Genomic DNA, 26,483 nt, shown 5'->3' with positions numbered 1-26,483 from the left:
GATCAGCAGGTCTTTTTTTCCCCAATCAGAGGCTCACCACAATTCACACTCAACCACATCACAGATCTTCCACACACATACTGTACGCCTCAGGACGGTGATGTCACTGCCTTTCATATGAATCCTTTCATATGGAAACAGTTTGACACTGCGCTTAACAATCTTAGGAAGATCACAAAACAAGCCTGTTAGCCAGGTTTTTGCCTAAAAAAATCCCCGAGAAAGTGAAGTAGCATTAACTAGCAAAGGTGTTTCACAGACGTAGGCATAGTACGTAATTCAGGCTTTATAAACTCTAATAATTAATAACCCTAATTAACTGAATCCCAGGTGTGAGTTCATAAAGCCTGAATTACGTACTATGCCTACGTCTGCGAAACACCTGATCATCTACTCTAAAGATTTCAGTGCTTTGTGTATATTCTAATCGCAGTGTGGGCAGGGTGTGTGGGGACAGGTTACCGGAGTAAAGTTAGCTTGAAGTTCGAGAATGATTTTGGCACGCCTGTAGCATTTTCACGAAACCTCCTAGAGTTACGAAAACACTTGCTGTGTGTACAAAGTACATTGTGACTGTTTTTACAGCCTTCACTATATCGTTTTTAAGACAATTTTTTTACCATGCTCGAACATTCTTTTGTTCATGTCTTCGCAAGGGAAACACAGAAACCCTTCAAACCAAATGCATTTTAAAGACCACGAACTCCCGTTTCCATCGATGCGTAATTATGCACTAACTGGAACCCTGGGGGACCGAAGTGTACACGTTCACAACCCTAGAAATACATCTCAATACGGCTTCGTGTTGAAAACCCGTATATCACCATAGGAAGCATAACAGCGCAGCCTCCAATTACCCAGACTGTAAGCACGGGAATAAAGCTTTGTTTGATTTCTGAAACCCTTTCTTTATGTCCTGTTTTCATTCAGGTAAGGGTCACCTATATACACAATACTGCTGACAGCAGGAAAATTCAAATATTCTTTACTCACCAGCTTATTAAAAACAGCTCCCATGATGTTCAAACCGATTTTTTTACACAGAACACTGCGTTCTGAATCTCTTTTTCTCATGCTTTTATTTAATGTGGCACTGTGCACCCCTATGAAGAGGGCAATGCTATTCACAAGCCAATAACATTTAAACCACAGCACCCACAATGCTGCAAGTAAGTGTTTTACACACTAAGCAGGTCCTCTGACCTTTCCAAGTCTTGCTTTGGGTTGTGAAACCTCTTTTATTTTTTAATGATTTTTCAATATGACACCATTACACATGAGATTTTTTAACCAATACACAATTTAAAAAAATCATTTGCCCAGCCTAATTTTAAAGACCTCTACTTGTGAAACATTTCACAGCCTGTACATAAAACTATAAAAACAATACTGCTGACAGCAGGGAAATTCCTATTCTTTACTCAGCAGCTTATTAAAAACAGCAACCATGGTGTTCAAACTGATTTTTTTTACACAAAAGACTGACACAGTTTTGCGTTGTGAAGAGAGAGAGAGCGCGTGTGCGCTCTCGCCGGGCGCTCCTCAGCTGCAGTGCCAGACGCGTGCGCAACATCGGCTTTGCACCCTACACCCTGCGGTACTGTTGTGTACATACAGTACGAACATGTTGTGACATTTAGAAATATAAAAAATGTCAATAGAATGCCAATAATATTTGCTATTTTAGTTTTTGAAAGAAATGTTTATTTGTTAAAAGAAAACTCATAGCAATTGCTGGATTTGAACACCCAACCTCATACTTAGAAGTTAGTCATTTAAGCTATTACGCCACAGACACAGATGCAGCCATTCAAAGTGTGCGGTACAGACACGTACCGGAGTAAAAATACCGTGGTACGTGATTGGTTGACCGACAGGGGCACTTGTGGTCCGTTGGTCTGTCGTAGAAAGATTTACAGTAAATGTCTTTACTGTGCCCGTTTTAGCATTGAATATTTATATGGAATTTTACCACTAGGTGTTACCATATAAACATATATATTGATTTAAATCGCGTTTAAATCACCTTTATTTAAAACCCATAAATGAAGCTGATACTGTTTAGACTTTTATTTAAAACTGTATTACAGCAGCACAATGCACAATGCAACGTAAATCGCTATCTTTGTCTTCTGCGTAATAATGTTCACCTCTTTGTCTAGCAAATTAACAATAGTAATAATAATTAACTTTATTGTATATGGCGCCTTTAAAGCTGGCTCCTCAAAGCACTTTACAGGTTAAAAACAATAACAACAATACTGTTAGGCTGGGCAAACGATTTTTTACAAAAGAAATACAAAATTAGATATAATGATGTGTTCCGGCTTAGACATTAACGAAGAGCATAACACGTGGGCGGCCAGCAGGAGTGCTGGCTGTGACGAATTAAACCGGTTTCACAGGTATTTTCAAAGTAGAAGGGGGCGAGATTTCCAGCGAAAGACACCTCCCCCCTCCAAAACCAAAGAAGTACAGTACTTACTAGTTAAGAAAGCTAGGCTCCTCAATGAAATCGCTTTAACATGGTAATGCGTTGGTGTAACAGTCCGGGCGTGGCAAGCTTCTAATGTCAACTCGACTACGGCGAAAGGAACCCTTCTTTCATCGGAAGACAATGAACATATTCTAGCCCTAAATGAATTAATAGCAAACATGGTTTACATAAAATACATTTTTCCAAGAAAGTTAAGCCTTTGTCACTAATGAAACCACTAAATAAAGACATAAATAAAGAAATCTTAAGATTTTTAAAATACATGACTTTGCTAAAATTTATATAAAAATAAAAACGATTATAAACGCCAGCGGAGAGGGAGAACAGGGGAGGGATGTTGGTTTTGCATAAGGGGCGGGGCTATGGAAATGAGGTCTATTTGGGAATGTGGAGTTACATGTTCTGGCTGTTTGTGAATTATCGTTGATGAGTATGGAGTGTTGAGGCAAAATGCAATTTAGTGCCTCTTTTTCTCTATAAAAATCTAAAAGATATTAGATATTAAGAGAGAGCGTCTGCATTTATAACTTAGTTTTTAAAATTAGTCAAGCAATATGAAGCATCTCCTTTTACTTTTAAGTCCCTTAATTATCATTGAGCACAGCTTTCTCACCACTTAGATTAGAGAGAGAAAGCGTAAAATCTGGGCGTAACAGCTGTTCCTTTTTCTGATCACTCGCTCTCTGGATACACTTTTCACCTGTCCTTTTCTTTGTTTTTCTAATTTGCTGATTATGCCTGCTGCGATCCACTCCTGCCCTCACACCTAAAGAAGACTCTTTTACATTTCTTTGCGCGGCCCATTGTGTATTTAACCCTTGTATGTGCTGTCCTTAAGGTGATATCACATAAAGGTGATATGTAAAATAATGTTTTTTTATTATTGTTATAGAGAAACATGATCAGATTTTCCCCGGTTCAGAAAAAAAGATCTAAAATATACTAGTTTGTCACTAGTATACTTTTAATACAGTCTTTGCTTTGCTCTTGAGGATCCTTGTGATATTTCGAGCTCTGGTTGAATGATAAGTGTCGCAGTTTAAATAATTTTCGTACTTAGAAATTATTAAACGCTCTGTTAAAAGAAAGGGAGTTTTTATGTCCGCTACAGTAAAAGAAAATGCATGACAAAGTAGGGCTTGGACAGATTCCAAGTGCATTTTTGCAATTTACGTTGCATTGTGCATTGTGCATTGTGCTGCTGTAATACAGTTTAAAATAATTAGACGTCTAAACAGTATCAGCTTTATTTATGGGTTGCAATTTAAAAAAAGTCAAAATGCAATTTAGAGCTTTCTGGCAAGAGGAGACACCTGAATTAATAATGTAACATGCCACTGTTTGTGCATGAACAAGGTTATACTGCTATTTCCTTAGATACACGATGCATGTCTGTCCTGGCTGTGCTCTCTCGCTCGCCCTCCCCCCAATTCAATTCAATTCAATTAAATTCAAGGTGCTTTATTAGCATGACAGATGGGTACAATCAGTGTTGGGTATTTACTTTGCTTTTAGATGCCACTTTTAAAGGTGATATATAAAATCAAGGCTTTAACTTGCTTTAACTCCGCAAGTCTGAGTTCTTGTGTCTGTCCTATCCGAACCCGAAAGTATTACAATATTTATCTTTATAGAAGGTGGTGTACAGCTTTTTAGTATAGATTACACTTTTCTAAAAAATAAAAACGATTACAGTCTAATCTTTCCACGTTTGATCCCAAGACCCAAGAAAAATAATTCTAAACGGGGAGAAAGCTATGGTGAAAGTTTATTAAGATACTTAGAAGACAGATATCAATTTATGTTGCATTTGTCTGATTGTGAATCAAAAAACACATATATTTAAACACGCGTTTCCGATTTAAATCAAAACGCGATTTAAATCAATATAAATGTTTATATTGTAACGCCTAGGTGACTATTCATTGTTATTAAAATGACTCAAATTCAATCATGTTGTGATATTTAGAAATATAAGTTTGTTTGGTGCGAGTGAGGTTTTATTTAATCTCTGACCCAGGGAAATGTTTTATTTTTTCAAAGAAATGTTTGTTAAAAAAAAGTCATGGCTCTAGCGGGATTCAAAAACACGTGGGAGTCAGGAACCTAACCCACAGCGCCACCAGCAAGGTCACATGGAGAGTGCTGAAAAAGCACTACAGAAACATTATCAACAGACAATGTACAGCATGTACTATTATGTTGCGGTACATGAATATAATTATATCGTTATTAATTTCTTTAGATACGCGATTCCATATTATATTCCCTTTTAATCAAATTCTAAAAGTATGCTTGTTGACTCCGGTATCATGTTAGTTAAAGACTTCGATGCTTAAAATGCTTAGGAAGAAATGGAATACTGGTGTGTATTTTTTCTTTAAAATACCGAGACCAGCCATATACTGTATATTTAAGATCCAAAATTAATATAATTTATGGCCTTCACACGCGTTACAGTATGCTCCTATTCTTTTTATGCTTAGGTACTAAGATTTCCCTTCAGTGGTAAAATTCCATATAAATATTCAATACTTAAACGGGCACAGTAAAGACATTAAATATACATATACATAATGTATACAGAACAGTTTGCATACAGTAATATGTTTATGTTCCTAAATCAATCTCTTTTATGAGCATGTGAAAGGCATGGGGAATCGATTCTCAAAAATTACTGTACTTTGCATGATTGGAAACAAATGCGTGATTGCGAAATGCTGTGGTGTTACTTTTACAAAGACGGTCAATGAAAAAAAGAATGTGGACCAGGGCCATACTTTGGGTTTACAGCCTGTCCAAGGTCATTCATTATTAATACTATTAGTAATATCTTCGTTAAAGACTTTGATGGCGACAGCTCAAACATGAGAGGTTGAGCTTTATTAGCTCCACCTTGCGGAAATTCCGGATACTATTATTTTACTTGCGGTATTATAGGAGAATTTACGGTATCTCACGGTAGAGTGAGTAAAGCGCACCGCAAAATAATGCGGTATCGCCCGCTTGTTTTGAATGGCAGCATCTGTAGCATAGTGGTGAAACAGCCGTACACATATCAATAAGAAATCTTATACTACTGTTTGTGCAGTAATACTACAGCAACACTACAACTACAGCAATACTATAATATATATTCCTAAATATCACATATGTGGGTTGTTCGCACGAACACGTATTGAGCAGCATTTCTCGCATTGTGAATCCTCAGATGATCCTCAGTGGTCTGGGGTGCAGGCTTCAAACCCTTAGCTGTTTAACGACACAGTGGTTCAATTCCACCTTTCGGGCAGAGTCTCTCTATGAAAGCGTAATATTCTAATCGCAGTGGAGGCAGGGTGTCTGGGGACAGGTTTGGTTAAAATTGCAATGGGGATCTGCATTCTTCACACCTGAAACATTTTCTCTGAAAGCATTTTCTTCCCGGTTTAGCTGAACTTTTGCTGCCTATGCATGCTTACACAGCTCCCTAGGTAAATTATCATACTTGACTGAGAAAGCTTTAGAGAACTTAACATTTTTTTTATCAACAAATTTTAAATATGACATTTACATTGGCGTTATTAATTTTTCACTTGAGTGTATGGGGGAGTGTCAGCTGTCAATGAGAGCAGACCTCCCCCTCTTAGGCTGGGCAACTGATTTTTTTAATTTTTAAAAAAGAAATTAAAAATTAGATATAATGATATAAACATTTACTGCAATACATTTACTTTGGTGGGTAGCCGCATCAGCTTGCAACGTTTTGACTGTGAATCCTTCTTCAGGTGTGAGGGTCTTCAGCTCAAAATGAAACGCTTGGAGTTTATAATGTAGGGTGCTCTGAACGAGTTAAACTTTAATGCAGGAAAAATGTATTTCCCAGAAGCTATACTGATTTTTATGGAAGCCTGTTTCCGCCAGGGTGTAAAACAAACGTGCTATGGTATTCGCCAATGCAGTGCACTTAAAAAATATCTCTGATGCTGTTCCTAAATTAATATCGTTTATGACCATCAGACGCTTTATGCCCCTTTTCTTTTTTCCAATGGATTGAACAGGGAGAGGCATTTAATGATGTACTTTTCAATGATGAAACAACAGTGGCTCTCAGTTTTCAATCTCATCGTTTTATAAAAAGGGGAGATATGTGAACAAGCAAAACCAAAAACATCCACCGAAGGTTAGCCTATTCTTTTCTGAGAAGAGTAGAGCGGGTGGAAAGTGCCTGCGGTCATTTAATAAGTATTAAAATTCGCACTGATTCCCTTGCAAAGATATGGACATAAGAATATTCATGTGTGGTCAAAAAAATGGTATAAAACATAAAAGTGAAGGTTGTGAAAACATTCACAATGTACTTTATACACAAAGGAAGTGTTCTCACAACTCTAGGAGGTTTTGTGAAAATGCTACAGGCATGCCAAAATCGTTTTTGAGCTTCAAGCTAACTTTATCCTGGTCTGTTTTAATCCAGGTAAGGGTCATCTACAGATGCAGCCATTCAAAACGAGCATGGTAGTTACGCTGCGGTAAAACGCGGTGGGCGCGTCGCATCAGAACACGTCATATCGCGTCATACCGTATAATACCGCAGTAAGATAATAGTATCTGGAATCACGACCTGGTGGAGCTAATAAAGTTTAACCTCTCATGTACATCATTTGAGCTGTTGCTAGAAAACACTGGTTTTGAATCCCGATCACTGCTGAGGGACAATCTTTATTCAATTAAGAAACATTAAGTTGTATACTCTTTAGACGATTAAATTTAAACTGTGTAGTACAGCATGTTAATCATTATACATTAAAAAGTTGGTATATTTTATGAAAGAAAGATTGCTCAGTTGGACAAATGTACCCACCTTTATCATAAATATTTTAATTATGCAGAAATACTTTATGCATCAAAGTCTTTACCGAAAATATAACTAATAGTATTAATAATGAAAGATCTTGGACAAGCTGTAAACTCAAAGTATTACCCTGGTCCACATTCTTTGTAACCGTCTTTGTAAATGAAAATACTTTATTTTTTCATTGACAAAAAGTAACACCACAGCATTACGTTGATACGATTGTTTCCAATCATGCAAAGTAAGTCTTGAGAATCTCCGATTCACCATGCCTTTCACATGCTCATAAAAGATATTAATTTAGGAACATAAACATATTACTGTATGTAAACTGTACTGCATATGGCTGGTCTTGGTAGTTTAAAGAAAAAATACAGACTAGTATTTCATTTCTCCCTAAACATTTTAAGCATCAAAGTCTTACATGTGGTTATTTCTAAACGTTTTTACGTGCTCCTTCTGGCCATATTTCTGTACATTTATATACTTTGTGAAAAGTGATCGTTTTAACCTTTTCTGCAAATACGTTCGTTATCGGATTAAACAAAAGCATACTTTTAGAATTTGATTAAAAGAAAATATAATATGGATTCGTGTATCTAAATAAATTAATAACGGTATAACTATATCCATGTACTGTTGCACAAAAGTAGTATAAGACTTTCCATTGATATGTGTATGGCTGTTTCAGGGACTGTCACATGACTTGCCTTGGTGGCGTTATAGCTGTAGTGACTGGTTTATAACCCTGAGGTTTGGTGTTCAAACCCAGCTATCGCCATGAGTTTTTGTTTAACAAATTTCTTTGAAAAACTAAAATGGCAAATATTATTGGCATTTTTTATATTTCTAAATATCATAAGATGTTCGTACTGTATGTACACAGCGGTACCGCAGGGTGTAGGGTGCAAATCCAAGTGGGGCCGAAAGCCCTAAATTAATGTTGTGCATTCGCCTGGCGCTGCGCAGTTTTCATCTCACTCTACGGGAGTACTGGCGGTGCTGAATTAAACCAGTTTCACAGGTATTTTCAAAGTAGAATCAGATGAGTCTTCCAGTGAAAGACACTCCACCTTCCCCCACGGACACATGTTTTCTAGAAAAACAGATTCACAGCGCGAAGCTGTCAGTCTTCTGTGTAAAAAAAAACTATTTATTTTAACACAGAACACAGACACAGATTCGAGCTGTGAATCTGTTTTTCATAACAGCAGATAAAGGCTCTCTAGGAGTATCTAAAGGTTTTTATAGCAATTGCAATGGTTTTCATTGTTATTACTTTCAATATTTTTATGATTTATTTATTATATGCGAGAAATTTCATTCCAGGTCCAGGCAGCTCATATCCAGCACTCTCTCTACATCCTGGCACACACTGACACACACTGTAACACACTAATAGCTGATGTTGGTTTAGTCGGGAGGGGAGTAAGACCACTCCCTGTCCATCACTGCTCGGTTGCAGTCTGGGAATAGCAAGTGGTCTTATAAGCCCCAGCAACATAGGCAAAGACGCTTTTCTGGCAAAACCACGTACATTTTCTATTAGCTTCTTGTCTGTAGAGTAGATTTCAGTTATATTTGGAGAGGCACAAATTTTGGTTTGGTCGGAATGGGAGTGAAACCACTCCCTGTCCATCACTGCACGGTCCCAGTCTGAGAACAGCAAGAGGTCTATAAACCCCATTAAATTGTATATCAACTGGGGTTGAGGTAACAATTGAATTCTTGAGCTGTAATGCAGAATGTTGAATACTCATCTAATCTATGTGGATTCAGATCTCCCGTGGACACAATGGAACAGTGACAAGCTGTTGCTGCATCCAATCGGTGGCCCGGTGCCAGGCAGTGCTGGTCCGGCGTGAGGGGTGGGAGAAGGAGGGAAAAATTTCTGCTGCGTCACGCTGGCAGTGGGCTCTCTGAAGACCGGCTAGGTAGTCCTGGCTTAACTTGCAGAGATTGTGCACATGGAAAGTGACTGTGGGTCCAAGCAAGTCACACTCATTAGACAGGAAGATGACCAGTTCGTTCCCGATGTAGCGCTAGTCCTGAATCCTAATATTCAGCTGTTGACAGTAGTTCCGACCATAGTTCACTCATTGCCAATATGGCCCTCAAGGAAAAAATAAATAATCTGATGCTGTATATTTTGTTGCAGAGTTGCTGCAAGGTGTTAACATCTGTTATGTGACAGCCATCTTGTACTCATGGTTCTTGTTAGTGGTTAGTGGAGAGATTATCCTCAAATTTTAATCTAGACCAGGGGTCTCCCAACTTGTTTTCCTTGAGGGCCACATTTGCTTCAGAAAAAGCAAGATGGCGCTGTCTTAGTGGCAGCCTGTTACAGCAGCTCTGTGTCTTTTTGTTGTCTTTTTGTTTCTTTCAGTTAGTGCTAGTGTAGCGGCGAGGCTTATTAATAAGAAAGAATTAAGTGTTCTGAGCTTTCCCAAGTGAGGCCCATCTCTGTTCATCTCTGTGGTGCAGCCACAGAGAAACTATTCATGCAGGCTGATTTAAGGTTTCCTTTGATAAGGGACAGCTCCCAAAGGGGGATGCACTTAGCTAAGCCTGGCTATCATGATCAATGGTCATCCATTGGCGCCTATCTGTCTAGGGAGTGCCAGATGGACATCTGGACTACATTCCTAAGTGTCAGGAGTAAGTGACTCATATCTCACCTTGATCAACCAATCAGGGACTGGTAGGGCCGAGTAACCCACGTGGGACTCCAATTTCAGCCAATCAACGAGCTGAAGTTCCTCCAGGTAAAAACAGGCAACACAGAGAGCCTGAGAGATTCAGTAACATTCAGAGGATTCAGTGGAGGATTCTGTGGACTATTCTAAAGGGAATTCAAAGGAGAATTCCAGGGCAGGACGGCCCAGGAGCAGAAGGCTCCCAAGGGCAGGACATTCTCGCAGCGCACCTCCTGACCATCCTGAGACTCAGCCCGGACAACCACAGAACGGCCAGTGTGTCCGAGTGCCAGAACTTTCCTTTGTTCTAAGAGTCAAGAGCGGAGGTTGCCAGAGAGTAACCGGAGGATCCACCCGAGGTTAGCACCAGCAGCAAGCCTCATGAACAGGTCAGAACTGAATCACTATTCAGAACTAGCTCTTCATCAGGAACGAACCGGTCCTCTTCTTGACTTGCTGGGACCCACAGTCATCTTTTCTCCTGTGCACAAACTTTGCTAGTTAAAGCCAATACTAACTAGCCGGTCAGTGAGCATCAGCAACACACCGTCGCAAGCCGCACAGTACAGCCTGGCACCGAGCCAGAGAGCGCGGATTGGACAGCAACAGCCTGCAACTGTTTCTTTGTGCCCGCAGGAGATCTGAATCCCCAAAGATTGGATGAGCTTTCAACTTCAATGCATTACAGCTCGAGAATTCAATTGTTATCCCAACCAGTTGATATCAATTTAATTCCTAAGAGTTATGTACTTGTTTTGAGTATCTAATGTAGAAGTTATAACCAAGTTCAATTACGAAACGGTCTAAATGAATGATATACTGAATGTATGTCCTCTTGATATGTAACTCTTTGTGACTGAATGAATATATATCTTTTGTATTCTGATAACCCTCTCGATAAGATCTGTTAGTTTTACATGCATATTCTGTGTATTAATAAATGTATCCTCGTGTATTAGTACCTGTGTGTGTGCGTTGTTTGAGTTATGTCGCATGGTTGGATTCTAAAGCCATCAAAAGAATCAATTTTGTGATTTACTGCTACAATTAATAATTGTCCTAGTAAATGCCCAAACCCTACAGAACTGGTGCCTTCAGAGAGCACACTACACTAGTGAGTAAGTGTTTTTCCTTCATATCCTTGCCGGCAACTAGATTTGCAATCACAACATGATGAATACTAGGGAGCTGAGATACTTTTCCTTGTTTTTTCTGCTTCTAGGACCTCTATTTTTATTGAGTTTCAATGCTGATAGCTACAATCATTGTCTACACGCGGGGCCAGCTGATCGCACTAGCACGACTGGCTCTACTCACTGGAGAGAAGCCATCAGTTCTGGCAGAGTTGAGGAGGAAAAGCCGAGGCTGTAGGGCTGCTGCGACATGAAAGGCGAAGAGAAGGAGTTTTAAACTCTATCTTCCTTTGATCATTATGGGAAATGTGAGGTCCTTAGTGAACAAGATGGATGAACTGGGAGCATTGGTGAGGAATCAGAGGGAGTATAGAGCAGTGGTTCTCAAACTTTTTGGACTAAGTACCACCCCTAATCCAACTAAAGCATCCAGGTACCACCTACAAGTCATCATCTCATAGGAACCCCAGAAATTCTCAATGACCAACATGAGCGCATGCACACACACTTACACATACATATAATAAATATTATAATAATAAACTTTATTTGATATAGTGCCTTTAAAGGTGGCTTCTCAAAGTGTTCTACAGAAAAAAAAACAGTAACAACAACTAATAAAAAAGCACCAATACAGTGAGAGGGGTGAGCCTGTTTAGTCTAGGAAAGCAGATGTGAATTAATTTTTCGAACCTTGATACAATTCACAACAGAGTCTAACAGATTTTAAATTGTCAGGCATTTTCTTGACGGCAAAGGTCTCGCGGTGGATGTTGCAATGCGTCCATTCATTTCTGAAGCAACCTCTCTTATTCGTGCAACTACACCGTTATGTCGGCTTGTCATCGCTCTAGCACCGTCTGTACAAACTCTGACGCGTTTTATCCAGTCGATGCCATTCTCTTCGATAAATTCATTCAGAAGCTGAAACATGCTCTGCTGTAATTCCTGTTGGTAGCGGTTCACAGAACAGAAAGTCCTAATGGGACGTGCCCTCAAACTCGTTTCTAACGTAAGCAAACGAACTGCCCAAATGGACTACAGACTCATCTAATTGCAATGAGAAGCATCTGCTCATTTGAACGCGCTCTATCAGCGTACTTTTGACATCATCTGCCATTTCAATAATTCTGTGAGTGACTGTGTCTTTCAGAGGGGGCAGCAGGTCGAGCTGTTTAGCAGCCTTTTCTCCACACATAATACGTGTCAGCTCTTTTGCCAATGGCAGATAAGGTTCTTCAAAAATAGTGCTTTAGCAATCTGCAAGCTTGCATTTTTCTGCGTTTCCGTTTTTATTTCCGTATTTAAGTTTTTATTTCATGCGCATGGAAGTGAACCACAGAGACGCTCTGTGTAATTTTCTCAAATTATCTTAGAACAGTTCTTAAATATTTTTCTGCTATCTATCACGCTTTCCTATGCTCACAAGATCACCAGCGTTCGTAGCTCGCATTTCTATGCATTCCTGTGTTTACAACGTTGGCATTGTTCAAAAATCACGAACATTCTCCTTCCTCCCTATTTGCTGGAGATACAGTAGCTTTTTTTAAATACAATTGGTCACTTGCGTCCGTAGCACGCATTCCTATAGAGTGGTATAGAATTACAGAGTATCTCTTGTGTCCACTGAAGTATTATCGCGCACTGTATCATAGTACGTAGGCTGCGTATTCGACACGTATTGAAATACAAAATATGAAAACCTGTCCCGACTTTTCAGTGCACAGGACACAGTTCCAGGGTCATTTGGCGTATCACCTGGCTGTACTCCACGTACCACTGCCGGTCCGCGTACCACAGTTTCAGAACCACTGGTATAGAGAATGCAGTATCGTGTTTCACTGAGACGTGGCTGTAGGAACTTATTCCGGACTCGAATGTTACCATCCGTGGCTTTCAGACAGTGCGGGTAGACAGAAACACTGAGAGTGGTAAGAGCAAAGGAGGGGGGCTCACGGTGCTTGTTAACAACAGATGGTGTAATCCTGGACATATTCATGTTAAGGAGCGCTTCTGTAACCCGGCCATTGAACTGGTTGCCATAGGACTGCGTCCATACTATCTGCCGCGGGAGTTTACATGCGCCATCTTTGTTGTTTACATTCCACCCACGGCAAATGCAAAGGCAGGGTGTGACATCATACACAGGCACAGCCAGGCTACAAACAAAGTATCCTAGCGCTTCTATGGCTATTTCAGGGGACTTTAACCACGTCTCTATTTCCACCATGTTGCCTACTTTCCACCAGTTTGTTAAGTGCCCGACCAGAGAAAACAAAACACTTATTATATGCCAATGCTAAGGATGCATGTAATTCCACAGCCCTTCCCCCCCTTGGCAGATCAGATCACAACCTTGTCTTGCTTACACCACTATAGCAGCCTTTTGTCCAGCGCCAACCTGCAACAATGAGGAATGTGAGGAGATGATCTCAGGAGGCTATGGAGGATCTACGTAGTGCTTTGGAGGCTACCGACTGGGATGTGCTGTGCGAACCACATGGGGACGACATAGACAGCATGGTGGAATGTGTCACTGACTACATTAACTTCTGCGTTGACTACACCATCCCCACCAAAGACGTACACTGCATTTTCAATAACGAACCCTGGATCACCAGTGACCTTTAGGCTCTTCTGAATAACAAGAAGAGAGCCCTTAGGAGGGGGGATAAGGAACAGGTCAAGCGTGTACAGAGGGAACTAAAGCAGAAGTTAAGAGAGAGCAAGGACGCCTACAGGAAGAAGGTAGAGGACAAGCTGCAAAGGAATAGGGTGAGGGATGTATGGAGCAGCATGAGAGAGATCAATGGCTTCAAACAGGCTGGGGGTGCAACAGAGGGGAACCTGGAGATGGCCAACGAGTTGAACTAGTTCTTTAACAGATTTGATTCAGGGCGCTCTGTGGCTCAACACCCATCTCCCCATAGCCACACGCTCCCTAAGCCTTCACAGCTGCGACTGCCCAACACCTCCTCCATCCCCCCACAATCATGGCTGCCTACAGCTACAACTCCCAACAGCTACTCACCCCCCCTTATCCCCCACAGCTGCCACTCTCCAACACCTCCGACATTAACACCTGCAGCACTGACAGTGCTATGAGCACCATCCCCCAGGCCAGCTGACCATCATGGCTGACCAGGTGAAGAAGGAGCTGAAGAGGCTGCACCAGGGTAAGGCCACAGGACCAGATAATGTCTGTCCCAGCGTTCGGAGGGCTTGTGCTGATCAGCTAAGTGGAGTGCTCCAGCGACTGTTCAACCTGAGCCTGCGCTTGGAGAGAGTCCCTGTGCTCTGGAAGACATCATGCCTGGTCCCGGTACCAAAGAAAGGGCGCCCCTCTGTCCTCAATGACTGCAAACCAGTTGTGCTGACTTCTCAGGTCATGAAGACACTGGAGAGGCTGGTCTTATCCCACCTGAGACCTCTGGTCAATTCATCACTGGACACCCTCGCCTACCAGCCCCGTGTTGGTGTGGAGGATTAAATCATATACATGCTGCAAAGGGCTTACTCACACCTGGACAAGGCTGGCAACACTGTAAGGATTATGTTTTTTTACTTCTCCGGTGCCTTCAATACTATCCAGCCCTTACTTCTAAGGAGGAAGCTGGAGGAGATGCAAGTTGGTCCCTCCATGATCTCATGGATCACTGACTATCTGACAGGCAGACCACAGTCTGTGAGACTTCAGAACTGTGTGTCTGAACAGGTAGTAAGTAACACAGGGGCTCCTAAGTGGACAGTTCATTCTCCGTTCTTCTTTACCCTCTATACTTCGGACTTTAAATACAACTCAAAGTCTTGCCACCTGCAGAAGTTCTCAGATGACTCTGCAGTTGTGGGATGTATCAAGGGTAGGCGGGAAGGGTTGTACAGGAGACTGGTCAGCAGTTTTGTGGAGTGGTGTGGGGAGAACCACCTGCACTTGAATGTAACAAAGATGAAGGAATTAGTGGTAGATTTCAGGAGGAAAAGGGTCAAACCTACTCCTGTCTACATCCATGGGAGTGACGTGGAGATGGTGGACTCATACAAGTACCTGGGAGTGCACATCAACGATAGACTGGAATGGTCTAAGAACATCGAGGCCATTTACAAGAAGGGTAAGAGCCGACTTTACTTCTTGAGGAGTCTCAGGTCCTTCAATGTATGTAGTAAGATGCTACATATGTTCTATCAGTCGGTTGTGGTGAGCGCCATTTTCTACACGGTGATATGCTGGGGCTCTGGGATTAGAGCAGTGGTTTCTAACAGGCTGAACAAGCTCATCAGAAGAGCAAACTATGTCATTGGGTCTGGCCTGGACCCCCTGGAGGAAGTGGCTGAGAGGAGGATGGTGTCCAAACTAGAGGCCATCATGGACAACGTCTCCCATCCCCTCTGTAGGCATCCTCACACGGGGCACCAATAAATGTAGGGGTTTTGTGCATTTACTGGGATGATTATTAATTGTAGCAGTAAGTCACAAATTGACTCTTGATGGCTATTAGAAAACCAACCTTGCGGGATAACTCAGCAATGCACACACACACGGATACTAATACACGACAAAACATTTATTAATACATAAAATGTGCATATAAACATAACAGATCTTAAGAGTGAGGGTTAGCAGAATACAAAAGGTATATATTCAATCACGGAGAGTTACAAACCAAACATTCAGTATACCATTCATTTATACCTATTCGTAAATGAACTTAGATTTCAACTTCTACACTAGATACTCAAAAGCAAGTACATCACTCATAGGAATTAAATTGATATTAACTGTGGCTGAGGTAACAATTGAATTCTCGAGCTGTAATGCAGAATGTTGAATACTCATCCAATCTGTGTGGATTAAGATCTCCCGAGGACACAGGGGAACAGCGGCAGGTTGTTGCCAAGTCCAATTGCGTTCTTTGGCCCAGTGCCAGGCAGTGCTAGTTCGGCTGGAGTTGTGGGAGAAGGAGGGAGAGATTTCTGCTACGGCGCGCTTGCAGTGTGCTCTCTGAAGACCGGCTAGTTAGTGTTGGCTTACTAGCAGAGTTTGTGCACACGGAAAGTGACTGCAGATCCAAGCAAGTCACACTCTTTAGATGGGAAGAAGACCGGTTCGTTCCCGATGTAGCGCTAGTCTTGAATCCTGAGATTCAGCTGTCCACAGTTCCAACAGCAGTTCACTTGTTGATCAGGTGAGTGTTCGTGGTGGATTCATGAGGCTTGCTGCTGGGCTAACGTCGGGCGGATCCTTTGGTTAAGCACGGCGACCTCCGGTCTCGACTCTTAGAACAAAGTAAAGTCCTGGCACTCGGACACACTGGCCGTCAGATGATTGTCTGAGATGAGTCTGAAAATGTCCTGGAGGAGCACTGGAGGAGCTCTATGCTGCCTGTTTTACCTGGTGGAACTACGGTCGTTCATTGGTTGAAAGTTCCGTGGGCATTTGAGACCCACGTGGGGTTGTCCTGCCCTACCAGTTCCTGATTGGTTGATTGAGGTGGAAAATGAGTAACAATGCACTCTGACATTAGGGTTGTAAACCACCTGGGATGAGACTCTCCCTTGGAATCTCCCAGACAGTAAGGCGCCAGAGATGACCATTTATTAGGGTTGCTGGAGAATCTCAGCCTTGGGAGTTGTTGCTTATCAGGATACTCTATCAGCTAGAAAAACACCTTAAATGTGAACCAACTGGAATGGCCTCTCTGTATCCAGCACCACTTAAAAGAGGGAGAGAGAGACTTGCAAGGGACCAGCAAACTTAATTCCTGTATTTTTAATAAGCCTTGTTGCTACAGTAGTGTGATGCTAGCTACAGAAAGTGACACTAGCTTGGCATCACCTTTCAAAATAAATGTCCCGTAAACCCTGCTTCAGATAAAAAAATCCTGGACCATGTAAAGTCATGTTTATAGCAGAACAACAATGTTTACATCCTCAAAACTAGGTGGAATGTGATATAGAGACACACAGGTAAAAGGAAATTCCCGTTCTTCATTAATGTTTTGCTTTCTTGCAATCTTTTTGGTGTTTTTATATCACTTCCTCCTTGCAAATTGACACAGAGCTGTGCACAGCTAGACATGTAAAAGTCTAATTCCTGACAAAAGAAAAACTTGTGTCTCTCCAAAAGTAACTTAAATCTATTCTACAGGCCCTCAACTAATAGTACATGAGCATGGTTTTGCCAGATAAGCGTCTTTGCCAACGTTGCTGGGGCTTATAAGACCACTTGCTATTCCCAGACTGGGACCGTGCAGTGATGGACAGGGAGTGGTCTCTCTCCCCTCCCGACTAAACCAACATCAGCTATCAGTGTGTGCCAGTGTGTACAGAGATAGCTGGATATGAGCTGCCTGCACTCTGTAAACAACAGCCAGCCCCACGTCTCAGTGCGTGACAGTGTGTGTCAGTGTGTAGAGAGACAGACTTTTTCTTGCCTAGCAGTGCACAGCTCTGTGTCAGTTTGCAAGGATTTATGTGTATTTTGTAATAATGAGAAGGAGTCTTTGTTACGTTTGTTTGGTAACTGCATATATACAAAACTGTTTTGGATAGATCTGTAAAATGTTATTGTTCAACATTTAAAGGTAAATGTTAAATTAAAAGATTTTTATATTATTTTATATTTTGTTGGTTCTGATTTGGATAAAGGATATATTTTTTTATTAATCTGTTAATTAATTTGGCTAAATACTTTATCCACAAATGTAAATTGTCTAATACTGCTCCCACTGTTTATGGTTTTAAAGTTGAATTCCTTTTTTATTTTAATTCTATTAGAAATTTACAGAATCAAAAGGCAAGACATATGGAAATATGGAAAAAGTATAACTTTAGTTTTTTACAACTGTGAATTACTCTGTCTGTGAAGTTTCTATTTCTGTATCTATTTCATTATTCTGTCTCCTTTTTGTATTTCTGCTGTTTAAATAAAAACGTTTCACGTTATACAAACATCTGTCCCCTACTTACAAATCGCATGAGAGCCAATTTGCGTTTTGGAATCTCATGTAATAGCAGAGATCCGTTTATTTAGTTCCTGAGCTATAGCACCTTATTTTTCACCTTATTTGAAATCAGCTGTTGGATCCTGTCTGCCAAGAATTTTAGGATTTAGTTGGTTTTTAGGGATGTTATGAGAGGGTAATATTGATCTTCACCAATGAAAGGAGAACACAAGCAAAACATTTTTTGAGAACATGGTTAATAATTAAAAGAAAACACCTAACCCAATGAAATAACATAGTAATTCCCCCCTAAATGTAAAACTGTTTATTTGTAAAAAGGCTGCAAAGTCTGGGGCGAACTGATCAAAAGATCACAACGGAAAGATTTGGTGGTCATGACTTTGCACACTTCACAGAGTGACGTCACAGCCAGGAAAAGAAGGCGCTATATTGAAATATATTGAAACATCTACCTGACCCGACCAGACAGACTCGGAAAACAAATTGCCCCTTTTGTTGTCATCACAATCAGGAGGTCAAGTACTGAGTTTGTTGGTACCTGTAAACTTCCTTGTAGATAGTCACGTGATTGCCTGAAAAACCAAAGCTCTATATCTCCGAAACAAAAGCAGCACAAACACTACTTACAGCAACACAAAGTGGCACAAACATAGCATTTTACAGAAGGTGACACTAGCTTGGCACCTTTCAAAATAAATGTCCCCTAAACCCTGCTTCAGAAAAAAAAATGGAATGTGATAAAGAGACCCACAGGTATTTGGAAATTTCTCCTTGCAAATTGACACAGAGAGACAATGTAACAGATTGTATAGCTAATCTAACAAATAAGATCGATTCTATTCTCGATTCTGAGCAAGATCTCAAGAAATTAATTATTAAGACAAAGTCAACCACCTGTTCGCTTGATCCCATCCCCACTCAGCTACTCAAAGATTCCCTCAAAGTACTGGCAGGACCTATAATTAGTATAATGAACACGTCCCTTGTATCAGGCATTGTACCTGACCAATTTAAGGTAGCGGTTGTTAGACCGCTCCTTAAGAAGTCAAATTTGGATCCACAAGTCCCATTTCTATCAAAAATTATTGAGAGAATAGTTATGGCCCAACTGCAATTGTATCTGGATTCAAATAATATACTTGAGAAAATTCAGTCTGGTTTCCGCCCAGGCCACAGCACTGAAACTGAATTAACAAGAGTCGTAAATGATATTCTGTTAGCTACTGACGCGGGGAATGCAACAGTGCTTGTGCTTCTAGATCTTAGTGCTGCCTTTGACACGGTTGACCACTGTGTTTTGTTACACAGGCTTGAGTTTGAGGTTGGCTTATCTGGAACCGTCCTTAAGTGGTTTACTTCATATTTAAGTAATTGTTTGTTTTCATTATGTTCAAACATATAATAATTGTACTGCTTCATCAATGTCAACAGTTCAATTTGGGGTAACACAGGGATCAAGTGCTGGGACCAATATTGTTCTCTCTCTACATGCTGCCGCTAAGTAGGATAATACAAAAACATAATATTAACTTTCATTCATATGCTCATGACACGCAAATATATATTTAGTTTACACCAAATGACAACTCTTCTATTATCATTTTAGTTAATTATTTTAGTAAAGTAAAGACTTGGATGTGTGAAAACTTGTTGTTATTCAACTCTGATAAAACTGAGGTTCTGTTGTTTGGAGGCAACGTTACTGATAGAACTACTATAATTTTAGCACTTACAGTAACTCAGAGGATTTAAAAATTTGCCTCAAAGACTCATCAGGTACCCTAGGCGTCATATTAGACACAAGGCTCTCAGGGCGCTCACCCTGCGGTCCATGTGGGTCCTAATGCCGCATTATAGTGACGGGGAAACTATACTGTAAACAGGCACCATCCTTCGGATAAGACGTAAAACCGAGGTCCTGACTCTCTGTGGTCATTAAAAATCCCAGGGCATTTCTTGATAAGAGTAGGGGTGTAACTCCGGCGTCTTGGCCAAAATTTCCCATTGGCCCTTACCAATTATGGCCTCCTAATAATCCCCATTTATGAATTGGCTTCATTACTCTGCTCTCCTCCCCACTGATAGCTGATGTGTGGCGAGCATTCTGGCGCACTATGGCTGCCGTCGAATCATCCAGGTGGATGCTGCACATTGGTGGTGGTGGAGGGGAGTCCCCATTACCTGTAAAGCGCTTTGAGTGGAGTGTCCAGAAAGGGGCTATATAAGTGTAAGCAATTATTATTATTATCATTATTATTATTATTATTATTATTATTATTATTATTATTATTAACTCTCATGTTAAAACAGTATCTAAAACATACTTCCTAAAGTTAAGAAATATTGCAAAACTAAGGCAGTTTGTCTCCACTCAAGACACAGAGAAATTAATTCATGCTCTTGTATACAGCATGTTAGACAACTGTAATGCCCTACTGTAAGGGAGCACCCACCCCCCACCACTCCTTCAACACCTTACAGCGAATTCAGTTAGATGGTGCTACAGTATAGATGGACCTTTCCCTTGCTTCTTTATGGAATGCACAGAAAACTGACTAAGTGTGGCCTTTTTCTTGCAGTGACCTAAGCTTTGAACTGAGGCCTTTTTAAAGGTGAAGAGATCAGGCATTGTTTCACCTGGACCTCGTTGGGTAAAAGTGCACCTAAGACTGTACATAAGCTATAAATATAGTATTCTCATTTCAGAAAATGTTGCATTTCTTTTTTCCATCAGTATATATATACACTGTATAATAGTGATGACCTCACGGAAGGTATAGAGACAGCCCTTCTTTGTAGTAATACTCACAGGAAATATGAAAAAAGAGCTCACAACGACTGATATGGTGCTTAAGTTGTGTCACTTAATCTTTTAACCCTTCTTTCATCTTTTTAAATAATAGTCATGTCACAGAAAAAAACTTTAGATATTTCATGACTTAATACTCTAGACTTTACGATGTATTTTATGTACAGTATAACACCAAAGCCAAATATACTGTATTGTGTTCTTTCACAGTTATCATTTCAATGTTTCTTGAAACCTGCAATATTAGCTTTACTACATACTGTTTAAAAGGAATCTTAAACAGACATTGAAGAATTTATTTCAGACTTCACTTACTTGAAACTTATATTAAATGCTATGTTCTTTTTAGACACTTTTTTCTGGGTATTTAAAACATGATTACTCTTCATACAATCACAAACATACCCCAGTTTAGCACTGCAGCATTCAGCATAGTAATGTTTCTTGAAATCTGTGATGGACTGGCCTCCCATCCATGGTGTTCCCTGTGTTGAGCCTGTTATTTGCAGAAACATTTTCACAAATGAAACCTTTCACTTAAAATCTTAACTATCCTATCACTGCAGGAATGAATGAGAGGTGAAGGTCTTTTATTGTCAAAATGTTTTTTTCCTCACTTAACTAGTGCATAATATTTGCTGTTTGCCATAATATTTGAATGTTATTGTGTCACAACATACTCATTGCTCATTAAATACACCACAGCTGAATTTTCATGAGTATAACATACTGTATACAACTGAAGCTTGATTGTGTGCTTTAAAGATGATTAATTATGACATAAACCTCCATAACATGAAATGGATAATGTTATCATCACCAAATGTCCTATCCCATTATGTAGATTCTACCATGACTTTCAGTCTGGGGTCTAGTTTGAGTCAGAAATAAGCTTTTGTTCCTTCTAATTGTATACAGTACATGAGTCAATGAAGAGCAGTTAATCAACAAGGTGTGTTCATTTTCTCATAACCTCCCTACTATCTGTGCTGTTCATTCTTTCCCCTTATTTATTTTCTGTGTGGGTTCTCACTCAATACCTTTTCAGGAATATTTCATCCATACAATATGTTCAAATCACCTTTCCTTGGGATAAACCCAGAGCTCATTGATGCATATCAAGATACTTTACCTGGTCCAGGAATCAAGACTCACCCACATAGACACTAGTACCAATTGTCCCTCAGCAACAATATGCAGACTCCACACACAGACACCAGTACCAGTGAGCCTCCAGCAAGAACACGCAGACTCCACACACACAGACAACACTACCAGTGGTCTACAGCAGGAACTAATTAAGGGGGTTCATACAGAGATACTGAATCTTTCAACTGCCAATAGTGTCGTGGAATAGATTTACAACCCTTTCCCCTAAATAAATTAGAGAAAGTGATTAAGTGAGCATGTTTTCTGAATAAGCAACACCAAAAATAATGAAGTACATACTGCATACATGCCACATAAGTATGCTGTTAACCTTTATCATTGGTCCATCAACATGCTTTAAGCTACACCATACAGTATAATTTGTTTTATCTTTCTAAGTTGTAAGGTTTTTAATTTTATTGGGGGGGGGGGGGGGGGGTCATGGAGGGAAATTCCAATTTCACGCATAGGGTAGAGTGAAACAGCTGTCAGGAGTGATTCTCAGGGTCTAATTTGTCATTACAACAACAAAACAACAATTGCCATTACAAGTCCCAAAATAGTGATGGCCTTTATCTCTAAAACTGCTTTATAACTTCACATACGTTGAGTCGGGAGTTGCCTGTGGTGTATTTTCCATCCCCCTTTCTGGCAAGCTGATGCTTGCAGGGATTTGATCTCAGGTTTTACTTCTGCTGTGCCTCCATTTTTAGAGAAACATTCTTGAATCTTGACCTTTACTCAGACTATGAGCGCTGTAATTATTCCCCCGATGCATGTGAATAACGGTTCCGTTTGTCAATTAGTAAAACAGTAATTAAGATTTCATATGTGAAAATTAGATCTTTGTTAAGTGTTTTGTTTGTATTAATTCCTCTTTCTCATTACAGTGTTAACATACTGAAGGATCCAGTCTCTCAGTGTCTCTGTATGAATCCCCTTAATTAGTTCATGCTGCCATTTCATTTTGAAACAACTCAAACTCGTCTTATTTTCAACTAACAAATCATTTGTCTAATACTAACAATTTATGTTATTAATCACTTCTTACCTGACACTTTATAATTGTAGCTTTATACAAGGGCTGTCCTTCATCTGGTTTCCTTTCCTTTCCACTCCACAAAATACGTCTTCGGACCAGCCGCATCCAAATCACAAATCCAGCTTGTTTTTTTATTGTACATATTGACTCTTCCTCTCTATTTTTAATCCATCAAACTTTTGAAAATGTCAGTATCGTTAATTTCACAGTAGTTTGTCAAATGCTGTTCGTCAAAGTTAATTCTCAGACATCACCGTTCAGCGATTCACCTAAAACAACCAACCTATGACAACAGCTCCACATGTAAAACGAAACAATTTTTCATGGGAGCGGATTAATAACTTATTACACATTTGTACAATATAACATGAAGTTGGACGTGATTCGCCTGCAGAAAAACCAACGTATCTGGCTTGTTTTCAGATGTTTGTGTTTCGAGGAGCTATGGGCTGGAATAGGGGAAGACTAAATACACTAAAGGAGACATTAGAGTCCACTATTTGCCACTGAAACAAGACAGGAATCAAGTATAAATTTGTGTATTTAGCTTACCTGTAACTTTTTCCAGATATCCTGATGTATACATTTGAAACATTAATTTGGATAAAAAATTAATGCAGATTTGAATTCGCAACAAGAGAGTAGCATGATGCTATCTACAGTAAGTGACACTAGCTTGGCAGCAGCTTTCAAAATAAATGTCCCCTAAACCCTGCTTCAGAAAATAAAATCCTGGACCAGGTAAAGTCACATTTATAGTACAACATTTTTTACATCCTCAAAACTAGGTGGAATGTGATAGAGACCCACAGGTAGAAGGAAATTCCTGTTCTTCATGAATTTTTTGCTTTCTTGCATCTTTTTGGTGTTTTAATATCACTTCCTCCTTGCAAATTGACACAGAGCTGTGCACTGCTTGACAGGAAAAAGTCTAATTCCTGACAAATTAAAAATTTGTGCCTTTCCAAAAGTAACTTAAATCTATTCTAACTGCATATATACAAAACTGTTTTGGATAGATCTGCAAAATGTTATTGTTCAAGATTCGTAGATAAAAGCTTTCGTCAAACTTTTCGACAGGTACCACGCCCCCTTTTTCATGCCCTTCCCGATCCAATGGTGCGTCGTTATAGGTGTTGTTGTCCCGCCTTCCCCCCCAAGCTGTCCTGAGCCTCTGGGTCCAAATGCTCCGCCATCGCTGTCCCCGCAATTTATAAATAAGTGTGTGTATTAAATAGCACGTATTAACGAAGAGGGTTGGTAGGCGATCATGTCTTCTGTGGGTTTGAGCGCACTCTATTATAACCCTAGGGAATCGGGCCGTTATGGCGTTACGACGGCGTGGGGCGTGGGGAGTCTGGTGAGTTCCCGTGGTGAGAGCGCCAGCCGCGGCCGGGTGTCAGATTGGCTGTCCCTGATAGGATGTCTCAAAAAAAAAAAACATCAAGCACACAAGCACACATACACACATTGATCAAATAAAGTGTCAAGGAAAGAACTTGCAGGACAAATAGCATGTGAAATGTGAACCACTTAATTGAATCCGCAGTTTTTCAAATACAGAAACATCCCAGTATGCACTTTTGAACTTTTCACACACGTTACAGACTCCTGCTTGCAAGCACCAATTAAATGTTAGTGGGGAAAATTAGTTTGGTACATGTACAGTAGCTATTACCCCAACATTGCTCAGAAACTCAGCAGCATCTGAAAAAGCATTCATAACGCCCTTTTACTTGCCATTTCTATAGCCATGAACACAAAACTGGGCGACTGTCTAACAGAGCAAATAAATTTGCCTGCGTGATCAGAGGGATGGTGTTACCACAGGTTCTATGTAAAATATGTTGTATTTTGGAATACACACCGCTGAATCCGCCAGGCTTCAGTTTCTGATCTAAAAACATCAGAATCGCAGTAATTTCACTCATGTTCTTTACATACACATCTACCTCTTTAACAAATTCAAGGACATTAGCATTCGGTTAATTGATTTTTATATCAAGCTTTGCAGAAAGAAGAGTGTAAAGCATTCTTTGTAAGAATTCTGACATATACATTTGAAATTCTTCATTCTTGGACAATGGCTCAACCGTGTCTGTAAAACAGAGTGAAAGCTCCGTTTTCATGGACGTCTTCGTTATTCTATTAAAGGAAAAAAGAAAAGGAAGGCTTAAAAAAATAATTAGGCATGGGGGGCATTCGGGAATTATGTGAGTCAGATTATGAATGAATAAAAGCATTTTATTAAAAACGCGTTTGCGTTTGTTTGGGTGCTGTACCAGCTGTACGATAAAATAAAGTGCCCTTTTTCATTCAACAAGCGTCTGAGTCACTGTGTCCTTCCTATATAATAATGCCACAATATGTCTTTTATGTTTTGCAAAAAACTCACTTGCTTTAACAAAATATATTTACTAATCCTTTCGCCTGGCAATCTACCTGAATGCCCAACTATCTGAGAAGCCCTCCATGAAACCAAAAGAATCACAATTGAACGAGTGTTGATAATAAGAAAGAGAGAGTTCCCGTTACCCCCATTTTGATTTAAATCACAAACATGTGTTTAATTAAATGTCTTTATTGATTCACAATCTGATAAATGCAATGTAAATCGTTATCTTTGTCTTCTGCATAATAATGTTCACCTCTGTCCAGCATATTTTATTTCATTGGATTTTGACAGATCGTCTTATAATCAATTGTTGTCAGAATATCCCCCCCTCCAACAATCCTTTTTTTGTTGTTTTGCTTACAGTGAGGTCAATGTAAATATCACACCTCTGTAATAAAAAGTTCTATACAAATGCAGAGAATCATCATTACATACTGTATCACTATATTTGTGTTTATTATTTTAGCTTGTAATACAAAGTTGATCAGTTCTCAAATGACGGATCTTGTATTATCTGATCAGTAATTATCTATTATTTTATTGATTTCTATATTGGTTTTATTCATTGAGTATGTCAATTATGTTGCTCACTTGCATTTTTATAGAATACAATTGTGAATAATAAGCAAAATAATATTCGAGTGGTAGAACTGTGTCAGTGTGCTTTGGCTGGAAAGAAACAAGCAAAGGTTAATTGCACTATGAACCACATAAAGAAATGTAAAATAGTCTTCTTTAGGTGTGAGGGCAGGAGTGGATGGTAGCCGGAATAAACAGTAAATCACAGGAGAACATAGGGCAGGGCAGGTGAGAAAAAGTATCTGAACAGTGAGAGATCAGTGGGAAGAGGTGTGAAGATAAAATCGGTAAACAAACGCAATGATTTAAAATATAGATCAGTCTGTTATTGAGAGCGGGGGGAAAGTGTAATCTGCCTCATACAACTATTAAGAATAATATAAGAAT

At 39.9% G+C, this 26,483-nt stretch overlaps 1 non-coding gene across 1 annotated transcript; it reads left to right on the top strand.

Annotated features, from left to right (window-relative positions):
- Window positions 1-5,702: 5,702 nt before the first annotated feature.
- trnastop-uca (transfer RNA opal suppressor (anticodon UCA)) lies at window positions 5,703-5,789 on the top strand. The gene has a single exon. It is a non-coding gene; the product is annotated as a tRNA-Sec (tRNA).
- Window positions 5,790-26,483: the final 20,694 nt, after the last annotated feature.

Source organism: Lepisosteus platostomus, chromosome 3, assembly GCF_059453375.1.
Source record: "Lepisosteus platostomus isolate fLepPlt1 chromosome 3, fLepPlt1.hap1, whole genome shotgun sequence".
Taxonomy (NCBI): domain Eukaryota; kingdom Metazoa; phylum Chordata; class Actinopteri; order Semionotiformes; family Lepisosteidae; genus Lepisosteus; species Lepisosteus platostomus.
The sequence above is the reverse complement of the archived record's forward strand: the minus strand, read 5'-3'. Positions and strand labels throughout refer to the sequence as shown.